Source organism: Callithrix jacchus, chromosome 18, assembly GCF_049354715.1.
Source record: "Callithrix jacchus isolate 240 chromosome 18, calJac240_pri, whole genome shotgun sequence".
Taxonomy (NCBI): domain Eukaryota; kingdom Metazoa; phylum Chordata; class Mammalia; order Primates; family Cebidae; genus Callithrix; species Callithrix jacchus.
Window position 1 is genome coordinate 30,132,455 of NC_133519.1, and position 12,308 is coordinate 30,144,762.

Below are 12,308 nucleotides of genomic sequence, written 5' to 3' on the forward strand. Positions count from 1 at the left end.
TCAGTTTAACACAACATAACAATAACATATGCCTGACATATATAATCTGTGCTGTATGATTTTTATTTTATTTTTTTGAGACAGTCTCACTCCGTCACCCAGGCTGGAGTGCAATGGTACAATCTCGGCTGACCGCAACCTCCACCTTCTGGGTTCAAGCCATTCTCCTGCCTCTGACTCCTGAGCAACTAGGATTACAGACACTCACCACCGCACCTGGCTAATTTTTGTATTTTTAGTAGAGATGGGGTTTTGCCATGTTGGCAAGGCTGGTTTCGAACTCCTGACCTCTGGTGATCCACCCGCCTTGGCCTCCCAAAGTGCTGGGATTACAAGTGTGAGCCACCATGTCCAGCCAAATATGTTTTTGTTATAAATTAATAAATTGTGGTTTGATAGGAGCTTTCAGAATCTTTAGCATAAAACACCAAAATGAAGTAAATAGCTAATTCTCTGCCTTCCTGAAGTTTGGTATATCAAGTCATACCCACCACAACGAGAAATGTCTTCTCCTGTAAACTCTCTTTGAAGTTGATCTGTCCATCACAAACATAACAATAGTGTATTTTTTGCACATACCAAGTCCATAGAGGGTAGGCTCGACAGTACCTTCATTTAGGGACTCTGACCAGCTGAGGCTCCACCATCTACATGCCAATCACTGCAGCAGAGAGAAGGAAAGATGGAAAACTGGTATAAGCTCTTAAATGCTTTTCCTGGAAGGGACATAAATCTTGACCTCTGCTCACATTTTATTGGCTAGAGCAGGCCGGAGGTGTGATCATCCTTAATGCCTAAATGTGAAAAAAAATAGATATTAATGAATAGCTTAATGTCTATCTTTTTTATTTTATTATTATTATTATTTGAGACAGAGTCTCACTCTGTTGCCCAGGCTGGAGTGCAATGGCATGATCTCAGCTCACTGCAACCTCTACCTCCTGGGTTCAAGCAGTTCTCCTGCCTCAGCCTCCTGAGTACTAGTGCCCACCACCATGCCCAGACAATTTTTGTATTTTTAGTAGAGACAGGGTTTCACCATGTTGGTCAGGCTGGTCTAGAACTCCTGACCTCAGGTGATCCACCCACCTCAGCCTCCCAAATTGCTGGGATTACAGGCAAGAGCCACCGTGCCCGGCCTAGTTTAATGTCTATCCTAGGTGGATAGGTGAATAAACAGAAATCATAGATAATTGAAGAAAGAAGAAAAGAAAGAAAGAAAGAAAGAAAGAAAGAAAGAAAGAAAGAAAGAAAGAAAGAAAGAAAGAAAGAAAGAAAGAAAGAAAGGAAGGAAGGAAGGAAGGAAGGGAGAGAGAGAGAAGGAAGGAAGGAAGGAAGGAAGGAAGGAAGGAAGGAAGGAAGGAAGGAAGGAAGGAAGGAAGGAAGGAGAGAGAGAGAGAGAAAGAAAGAAAGAAAGAAAGAAAGAAAGAAAGAAAGAAAGAAAGAAAGAAAGAAAGGAAGGAAGGAAGGAAGGAAGGAAGGAAAGAGAGAGAGAGAGAGAAAGAAAGAAGGAAGGAAGGGCAGGAAAGAAAGAAAACTGAGCCTTAGAAATGATAGATAACTTGTCTACAATCACACAGTTTGTAAGTAGCTGAGTCAAGATCAGATCACAGATCTGTTCAGATTTCAAACTGGTCTTAGTGTCCAGTTTGTGGACTCCGTAATGCTGAACAGAGTTCCTTGATACTAGATTAGATGTTAGAAAATGAACGTGCATTTCTGCTTGTGTTAGGTTTATCTCTGAATTTTGTTTTCATGAAGCACAGTTTGAAGAACTCTTGCACTTGTTTTTTCATTAAATTAAAACCCTATAATCATTCAGCTACACCAGAGAGTACCTCAGTCAGCTCAGAAAACATGACTGTTCCATGAGAACATAGTTTGAGAATTGCCATAATTAAAGCCTCACTCTGAAGCTTTTTCCAACACCAATAGCTGGATTCTCCACACACCAACTGGGTGTCCAACAATTCAATTCCATTCTGCCACTAACTGCTCAGAGTTAGTGCAGACTCCACAGCCTAAGGGCCCAGTGCCACAAGACTATCCCTACTTCAGACGCCAGTCACAAATCCTAGACCTCTTGTACTTCTGGCCAACTAGTTGTTAAATGGAGGCTTCTATGATCCCCTCTTCAGGTTCAATAATTTGCTCAAACAGCTTATAAAACTCAGGGAAACACTTTTCTTATGTTTACCAGTTTATTATCATATTACAAAGGATTCTAATGAACAGTCAGATAAAGAGGTTCATAGAGTGAGGTTCAGAAGGGCCCTCAGCGCAGGAGCTTCTGTCTCCATAGAGTTGGGGTGCACCCCATCCTGGCCCGTGGATGCTTTTACCAGTCCAGAAGCTCTACAAACCCTGTCATTTAGTGGTTTTTCAGTACTTTGGCATAATTGATTAAATCATAGGCTGCTGCTCAGTCTCTTGTCCCTTTCCCCACCTCAGAGGTCTGCGGGTGGGACTAGAATTTCAAGCCTTCCATGCATTGGTCTTTCCCATGAGCCACCAGTGTCCCAGAGCCACCAGTCATCATTAGCATACAAAAGATATTCTTATCACTCTGGATATTCCAAGAGTTATAGGAGCTGGTGCCAGGAAGTAGGAAAATATCAAAATTTGTTTGTTTTTTTTTTGTTTGTTTGTTTTGAGAGGGAGTTTCGCTCGTTACCCAGGCTGGAATGCAATGGCACGATCTCAGCTCACCGCAACCTCCGCCTCCTGGGTTCAGGCAATTCTGCCTCAGCCTCCTGAGTAGCTGGGATTACAGGCACGCGCCACCATGCCCAGCTAATTTTTTGTATTTTTAGTAAAGACGGGGTTTCACCATGTTGACCAGGATGGTCTCGATCTGTTGACCTCGTGATCCACCCGCCTCGGCCTCCCAAAGTGCTGGGATTACAGGCTTGAGCCACCGTGCTCGGCCCAAAATTTGTTTTTAATTATATTACGTTCACCTTGCTCAGACTAATTTTATTCCAGAATACTTAGAACTTGCAGCTCTGAATGTAGAGACAATAAGCAGCTTTCAAAAAATGTATACTAGAAAGAGTGTGAGGCATCAGAAATAAACAATCATCCTTAGAATTTTATTTTATTTATTACAGCGACTGCACCACTGTATTCCAGCCTGGTAATAGAGTGAGACTCTGTCAAAAAAAGAAGAAAGAAAAGAAAAGAAAAGAGAAAAGAGAGAGAGAGATGGCTAATCACAAACAACCCAAAGGCACAATGACCTCGCTCTGTTCCACAAGTAGTCCCCTCCAGTATAACCCTATAAAACTACCCTCCAGTCCCTGCCTCTTTGCAAACAGCCCCTTCTCTGCTGTGCTGCCCATTGCATTCTAGCAATACATTTTCATACCTTCTCTAATAAATCTGCCTTTCTTTACCTATGACTCTCATGGAAATACCTTAACTGCCTGCAACACGTGTTCTAGCTAGTAGCTACCTGTGACATTCAATAAAATACTTAATTAATATTTGTTGAGCTGTAGAGATCTGTATGTATATTTATAATATGGATAGATCACCAATCCTTCTTCCAATTCTTTTAGACCAAAATATCTGAAAATGAAGTTTTTCATAAGTCATTTGGCAGCAAGACCTAAACTGAACCCATTTGGTAACAATATTTAACCTGATCTGCCACAAAGACGAGTTACATAAAAATAACTATTTATTTAACTCAAAATGTGAATTTTGATCAAATGTTAGTTTGATCACGGAGAGCTGATCCAGATTGGGGGTGTTATATCCAAGGTGTATCTATGCTATTTGCAATGTTTTTGTCTCCCCGAAATTCACATATTGAAACCCTAAATCCAGTATGATTGTATTTGAGGTAGAGCCTTTAGGAGGTAATTAGATTACAAGGTTGGAGCCCTCATGAATGGGATGAGTGTCCTTGAAAGAAGAGGCCAGCTAGTTAGCTCTCTTTCTGTCATGTGAGGTCACCGCAAGAATCCAGCCATCTATAGACCAGAACTTGACCCTGCTGGCGCCCTGATCTCAGACTTCCAACCTCCAGAATTGTGAGAAGCAAATGTATGTTGTTTAAGCACTCAGTTTCTGTTACTTTGTTATAGCAGCCTGAGCTAGACATTACCTTTCTAAAATGAAAACATTTTAAAAATCTGAAACACATTTGTTCCCACAGGTTTGAATTAGAAATAGTGACCTAGATTATTCTCATCTTTTCTGTTGGTGAAATTCTCCAGATATTTTGTCCACTGAACCAGCTTGAAAGCTGTTATTCTGTTCCTTATAGTGATGTCTTTCTTACCTTCCCAGGCTGATATGGAACATCATTATTCTTCCTGCTGTCTATTATCAGTGAATTATGTCACTTTTCCCATGTCCTTCTATCTTAGTTATCTTCCTCTATTAAAAAAGAAGCCCTTATACTTAGATGTCACATTTTTGTAAGCCTTGCCCCATGTTTTTCTCTTTCTTTCAGCTTTTCTTATCATAGTCACACTTGGTTGTACTGAAACGGGATAGTTCTCTTGACCTCTTTATAGGACTCGTGAAGGGGTTGGCTCGTTTACTTAGCCCACAGCTCTCAACTCTTCACTGGAAGGGGAGCACACAGGTGAGCAGGTGGAGAGGCCAGGATGAGCACTTCTGGGCAACTAGTCAGAGCAGAACTCCATGCAGGTCCACAGCAACATCTAGGGTTTCCCAAGACTCCTGAGGCCCTAGAGGGTGTGTATTACAGTGTACTCTTTTAGTTTTGCCATCTATGGATGGCTTAAGTGTTAGATAGCTTGGTGGAAGGTCAGTGTGACAGCCTCTGATACCCACACCCAGGTTCTGGTCTGGCATCCAGGAGGAATCAGGTCACATGAACTAATTGAAGATGGTAAATGTGGAGGAATTTATTGCCAATGAAAATGGCTCTCAATGGGATGGCAAGGGGATGGAATGGGAAGGTAGTCTTCCCCTGGAGTTTGGCCATCACCAGCCAAACTCTTCTCCAAGGTCCCACTGTCAAGCCATCCCTCTGAAGTTAAACTGCTTCTCTCCAACGTCTGACTGCTTCTTCTCTTCTCTCCCTGCCACTCCACCATTCTGCCAATGGAACCTGGGGTTTTTATGAGTACAGGGTGGGGGTGGGGTGGGACAGGGTGATTTTAGAAAAAACAACATTCAGGCAGGAAACCAGGAATGCATGTTCTCAGATTGGGTAGCAGGTCCAGGCTGGAGGCTAGGGCTCCGCCAGGGATCTTACCCTTTTCTTCATAGTATTTCCCTAGTATTGCCTCCTGTCCATATCAATGCCACTCTTCTGTGTTCCTGCATAAAACCTCCCACTCCTGGACTAGTCCTGTTTGTATCTGAGCTAGTGTAGACATGTGGGCCTCTGAGGAGGATGTTGGCTTCCCATTTCTTCCTCATTGGATACTTTGTGATTTATTGCCAGAATTGTGAAAACTGCCAGGTTTTTTTTTTTTTTAAATGCTCTGGTGTGATTTTTGCTGTGTCCTGTAGGTCTCTCTTTAGGGATATGTGATACAACATCAAAGGGAGACTCCATCAGTTTTTTTTCTCCCACCCTCTATCTGCCCACCAAAAAAAGAAGCAAGATCTTGAAACACATTGTATTAAACTAGGTTTTAAGCCTGTTTGGGAGTGACAGACCCTTTCATTAAATTGATGAAAGACTCCAAAAAAGATAAGACTTTTGGAAAAAACTTCTACAAAAATAAGAAGAAATTGAAATTTCTGCCAATAATTTCAGGTTTCTCAGATACTCTCTGCTAAGTCCAGATTAAGAACTTCCATCCTAGACCAGTGGTTCTCAAAGAGGCCCTTGTAATAGTGAGAGAAATCTAACGTAACTGCCTCCATCTTGCTTCTAACCTCACAAGCTGACTACCTTTGCTCATCCCTGCATGTAGGCCAAGCTAACTGTGGCAGGAATTTAGTTTATAGTTCAAAGCAAGGATGATAATAGTCCCTTTCCAACACTAAGCTCCCGAGGAGATAAGGAGGGTGTATGCACAAGTAACAATGTTATACCAAGATTTATAGGAACACTGTCACCTGACCAAAGATAAATTAGTTTTGCAGCCTCCTTGAACTCCTGCTGATGCTCGGTGTCTGTGGTCATCAGTCACCTCCTGACTTTAATATGCCTTCATTCCCTCTTCCCCAGCATCAAAAGAAGCTTGAGATATATGCCTTTAAGATGGCTCTTTAAGACATTAGTCTGTCTTCTTGGCTTGCTGGCTCTCCAAACTAATAAATAAAATAAGTCTCCAAAAATAAGTCTCTTTCCTTGCTCCAACACCTTGTCTCTTGACTAACTGGCTTTCGTGCAGTGAGCAATACCAGCTTTGGACAGTATCTCCTGAGAGGCTCATCAGATCCTTGGGCAGTAATGTTCAAATTCTACACTATACTCGCCTCCCATGCTGAAACACAGGCCATGCACCATCATCTGAGAAACCTTTTGAATAATGAGAAATGGATTCAACAAGGGTTCTCAGTCTCATGTTACTTAAGGAAAATAATTCCCCTTTCATCTGAAATCTTTTTTCTGTAAGAGAGTTGCCATGGAAGAGGGAAATTGTCTGAGATAAATACCTATCAGGATTAATCTTGTCCTTGATTCAGACTTTTGAACTTAAGCTCCCTGGTCACTTGTGTCTTTAGTTTCCTCCCTGTCAATTATTAAATACTATTTAAAACTAAGATCTTCTCATATTTACTTTGGATTTTTTTCTATGTGCTCTGCGGAGAAAAGCAATGAAGCAAGAGAGGAAGTGACTCACTTCTGTCCACTCCTTACCTGAAAGAAATTTAAAATTCCTAGGGTCCCCATAGATTTTAGGTTAATTTAGTTGATCAGAATACAACCAATAAGGATCCCATAAGGATCCACGACTATAGCCCAAGACTGCTCCCCTTGTTCCAGCTAGCCATCATCTCAATCGTAAGCCATCATCTCAAACATGAAGACAGGGAAGGCTAGAGAGTAACTGGAAGCCTCATACCTACCAAACCCCATGAGCAGAAAAACTCAAGATGGTGGCTCAGGAATTACATCTTCATATGCTGAGAGAAAGCCAACAGGAGATATAAAAATCTGATGACTTCTCCCTAGAAAAGAAATTGAAATTTAGTCAATGACCAGTTGTCACTATGAACCTCACTGCACTTGATGCCTCTGAGTTTCTATAGACTCTTTCTGGACAAAATGTCCACCTATTGCCCCCTCCTAACTCCTACCCTTCCCTGACAATGTTTCTCACCACTGCTTCCGTTGCCTGGTAAACTCCTGCTTGTTTTTCCAAGACATACCACAAGAGGCAGTTTCTCTGTGAAACCTGCCCTCCTCTGGAAGAATTATACCCTCCTTGTTCCTATAGCCATATCACTGCTAGAGCATTTAAACATGATATTATATTAGTGGCTATTTGTTTGCATTTCTTGGTCCACCCTCCTCACTAGATTATGAAGTTCTTGAGATTGGGGGGACTGTGTTTTATCCATGTCACATAACACCTAAAGCACTTCTGCCTGTAGCACCAGCATTTGGTCATGGTGAAGCTTTATAACTGCAAATGCAGATATTAGGCTGGTACAAAAGTAACTGTGGCTTTTCCATTGAAAGTAATGGCAAAAATTGCAACTACTTTTTCACCAAGCTAATATTAATATTTCAGACAGAGACCTCCAAGAATTCATGGATTATGACTTTTAGCTGAATTATGCATATCTTTTAGCATTAGTCGAGGGCTATATTTTTCGGGAACTTCTCAGTTCTAATCAGGAGGAGAGACAGATAAGCAAATTGTGATCATTATGAGAGCACAATGAAATGTTAGAATAGAGACATTTTGGAGGTGAGGAAGATGGCTAGAATACTTTTTTCTAAATGTATATTTAGACAGTCTTTGAAAAGTTATGAGATTTTTTTTTCCTGAAAGGCATGTGTGTATGTGCACAAACGTGTGTGTCCATGTGGACTTGTCCACGCAGCACTCACAAGGAATGGAAGCAGGCCCAGATAAAGCAGGAGAGCAGGTAGGCCTGACCTTCTCCCTTTTCAGGCCACCATGAAGGAAAATGGAAAAGGCTTGACACAACCCAGCATGACCTAAACTGGGCCTCCTGCTTCCCTACCCCCATTTCAGGTGGTATGTATTGGGAGAATATATTATTGGACTATGAGGATTTTAAAGGACTGAGTTGAGCTGCTGAGGAAAAGTTCTGAAATGGGTAAAGCAATAAAAAATTTTCTCAGACCTTTTTTTGAACTCAGGGCACTAAATCAATTGCAAATAATTGGCAGTTACTAGGCCCCACAGAGAGTCCGAGACCTATAAAACATACAGTGAAAGCCACCAGATTACAAACATGGGGAGAAATCAGCTCGCCTCAATACCAGTGGAAGTTTGTACATCTGTAACGTTCTTCAGCGGAAATTCTGGGGACAATAAATCATTTCCTTACATTTTATTTAAAGAATTATCTTTAACTTGTGCTACTCCTCTTCCATAAATATTACAGAATGGAATTCATGACCATTTCCATACAAATTCATGACCACTTTTCAAAAATGAATTAACTGATAATCTCTGTCAGAACTGACAGTCTACGAATCAGTTTACAGAGTCTCCATACGATTGACTCTATCTAGTAAGCACCAAACCCAGACAAAGAGGTTTACTAAATGTTCACAAATAGTCAGCAGAGATGGCTCTAAACTGATCTAGACCATAGAAAAGAAAATCAGCACCCTAAATTGCCCAGTCTATTTATTTGATATAATTGTAACTAGGCAAACAACAATGTGCTTCAGCTAGCCTCCGATAGGCAATGTGGCCCTGCGACAAATATTTTAGTTATTTCTGAGCAACGTGATAACCTCAGTTGCTCTGGGACACAGACACATAAACCTGAGCTAACAAAGCTCATGTGAGTGGTGTTCTGGGGTTTTAGGGGGAGATCAGAGACTCTAAGGGTGAAGAGAGCCACAGTTTCCGTTCTCTGCTGTGTTCGTAGTTGTTATTTTTAAATCGAGCCTCTTTGATCTGATGTATATTAGCATTTCATGCTCCCTCAAATGAATATTCTGTTTCATGTGGGGATTTTGAGTCATTTTTGTACTTTCTGTTTTAAAGTTCCATAAACCCCAATAAATAAGAATTCTGATTGCCTACTCCTGGGGAGGGAAGACTTTTCTTTACTGTGAATATAAATCCTGTTCATTTCTATTGATTGATGACTGGACTTTAGAACTTGACAATGTAGAGACTTCCTGACCCCTTAAGGCTGAGAGCTGTGGCAGGCCCTGCCCAATCAATCATATTAATAAAGTATTTATTTTGCCTCATGGAACAAAACACCTCTTTTAAAGAAGAACTTTTATATCCTTATCTATATGTATTCTCAGCACACTTTCCCTAAGTTGGACATCTTCTCTTAAAACTTCCTATTTAAGTTTACCTGAAAGAACTCTCTTGAGACTCCAAATTCCCCGGACTAAATCTGTTTTTTTTTTTTGTTAGTTCATGTCTTTTATTAACTCAGTTACTTGTCTTCTGGTTTGTTAAAGCAGTAAGTCAGACAACATTTGCCACAATAATGTCTGTCAAAGTGGCTTGCCATAAACACTCCAGCACCACATTCATCAGAAGGGCATTCTCGACGAAGGCGACTAATTTTGCCATTCTCATCCACCTTGCAATATTTCAGGACAGCCAGCTTAACCTTCTTTCTCTTGTGCTTATTCTTCTTGGGAGTGGTGTAAGACTTCTTCTTCCTTTTCTTAGCACCACCATGAAGTCTCAACACAAGATGAAAAGTAGACTCCTTCTGAATGTTGTAGTCAGACAAAGTACATCCATCTTCCAGTTGCTTACCAGCAAAGATCAGTCTTCGCTGATCAGGAGGAATTCCTTCCTTATCCTGGATCTTGGCCTTTACATTTTCTATCATATCCGAGGGTTCAACCTCGAGGGTGATGGTCTTCCCCGTAAGGGTTTTCACTAAAATCTACATTTTGGTGGCAGCCCCATGTGAGGCTGAGAATAAGGAAAAGATGGGTTAGGTCAGAGGACACAAATGCACGAGGCAAACGACGCTGGCCCAAGAGCATGCGAAGAGCAGACACCTAACTCTGTTTTTTGATAATAATGCTTCCATTAAGAATTTGGTACCCATAATCTGTTTAAAGAGCATTATGATTTTTTTCCAAAGTTCTATTAGAAAATACACTTTGAAAGCTTCTTGACTAATTTTTTAAAAAGTAAAACTAAGAGGACAGATACTAAGTGCAGCATTCCTTCCCAAATAGGTATCAAAAGTATAAAGTTAATGCATTTCTGAGTTCTAGGTCTCACCAGGCTCTGACTACAAAATAAGGACTTTATGGGACAAGTTCCACTGGCTTAATGCCAGAAATTGGTGCTTCTGCAAAGCATCCCACCATTTGAATTCCTCAGAGGGCTGTCCCAGATATTCTCAGGTAGCGTCCTGCCACGTCTCCACCAGGAAGTGTTACAGCACGGTGGCTGAGGGCTTGGGCATTGAAGTCAGACAAATGGGGTTTAAATCCTACCTCTTTCACTTCTTAACTTTATGACCGCATTATGTTTCAGTTTACCTATCTTTAAACTGATACAGTAACATCACACACACACACACACACACACACACACACACACACACACACACGTTAATAGGAGAATACACGTACAGTGTTTTATCATTGTCTCAGCACATAGCATCACTCTGTCAAATGGGAGGCTCGTGGCTTCAAGAAACACAAAACCCAACTGGGATGGCTTAAACATAATAAGCATCGATTCTTCCATTTAACAAGGAATCTCAAGGTAGAGTGGCTCCAGGACGGCTTCATTCAGTGACTCAGCAATGTCAAAGGCACATCTTTTCCCACTCTGCATCTTCACCATGACGGAGTTCCTCAGATAGGCTTCTGTTATATGTGAGAGATTTACACATATCATTCAGATAAGAAAGTGTCCAGAAGGGGAAAACAGTTCATCTTTTACTACAGCATGCTTTATAAGAGGGAAGAAACTTTTCTCTGAAACACCCTTCTCCACAGAACTCTCTGTTTCTCATTGGCTAGAATTGCACCACAAATCCATGCTTAAGACAGTTACTGGCAAGGAGAATAGATTTGCAGTGACTGACATAAGTTAACCAAGATTTATCCCAATCTAGGAATAAGATCACTTCCCCCAGGAATATGTGCCCCCCGATGTTGGGAGAAAAAGCAACACAGGAGACTGGTATCTGAATCCCACCTAGAAAATTTAAGTTGAGCCGGGCGTGGTGGCTCACGCCTATAATCCCAGCACTTTGGGAGGCCAAGGCGGGTGGATCACGAGGTCAAGAGATCGAGACCATCCTGGTCAACAAGGTGAAACCCCGTCTCTACTAAAAATACAAAAAATTAGCTGGGCACGGTGGTGCGCGCCTGTAATCCCAGCTACTCAGGAGGCTGAGGCTGGAGAATTGCCTGAACCCAGGAGGCGGAGGTTGCGATGAGCCGAGATCGCGCCATTGCACTCCAGCCTGGGTAACGAGCGAAACTCTGTCTCAAAAAAAAAAAAAAAGAAAATTTAAGTTGAGAGACAGGCTTGCTTACTACTGATGCATGGACAAAGGGTTTGCTATCATGTTGGGACTGGACAGCATTCCCAGAGTTAGTGGGCCAAGAATACATGTTTTCTGGAGACAAAATATAAACCACACGAGAGCCATTTGGCAGAGGCTAAATTGGGTGCTCTCGAATAGGATTGCATGAAGAAGGAATAAGGACTCAGCAGAAAGAAGCTAGAGGTATTACTGGATCCTTGGAGCTGAGTAAAGAATATCTGATAAGCCAGAGACTAGTGTTTCATCCATATCAAGGGAACATAGGTGAGAAAACCTGAGCAAGAGATTTCATGAGAAAACCCTCAAGAGTATCCATGAAGGAAAAATTCATTTTTACATGTCTGCTGGACCCAGAGAGCCTGAAGCCATCTTATGACAATACAAGTCAAATCAGAATTCTCTTGCTTCCTTTATTTCCCATTTCTTCTACTCCAGTCCTGGAGGTGTCTGAAACTTCAATTAGGAAGCAAGAAGAGAAAGAGTGGACAAAAAAGCAAGATGTCAGCCACACTCACCCAGGTGTCAAATCTGCCTCAGGTCTTAACCTGTGAACAGCATGTGGCTCTAAATTACTATGAAATGGAAAGTTTAGTTTTTATCTGGGACTACATATTCTTTTTTTTCCCCCTTAAGACTTTTCACTCTTTTGCCCAGGCTGGAGTGAA

The 12,308-nt window shown here is 41.5% G+C and overlaps 1 long non-coding RNA gene and 1 pseudogene across 2 annotated transcripts in view; both read right to left on the bottom strand.

The window, feature by feature from the left end:
* Positions 1 to 10,853, bottom strand: part of LOC144580262 (uncharacterized) — a 29,267-nt gene extending 18,414 nt beyond the window's left edge. Inside the window, exons 1-4 of one of the 2 annotated variants that reach the window (XR_013529533.1) lie at positions 10,715 to 10,853; positions 7,009 to 7,110; positions 750 to 794; positions 610 to 661 (exon numbers count right to left, since the gene is read on the bottom strand). This is a non-coding gene — a long non-coding RNA (uncharacterized LOC144580262). Of the gene's footprint in view, positions 1 to 579; positions 662 to 749; positions 795 to 7,008; positions 7,111 to 10,714 lie in introns of both variants that reach the window. The other variant, XR_013529534.1, reaches the window with a different exon arrangement.
* LOC108588947 (ubiquitin-ribosomal protein eS31 fusion protein pseudogene) lies at positions 9,508 to 10,017 on the bottom strand (annotated as a pseudogene).
* Positions 10,854 to 12,308: the final 1,455 nt, after the last annotated feature.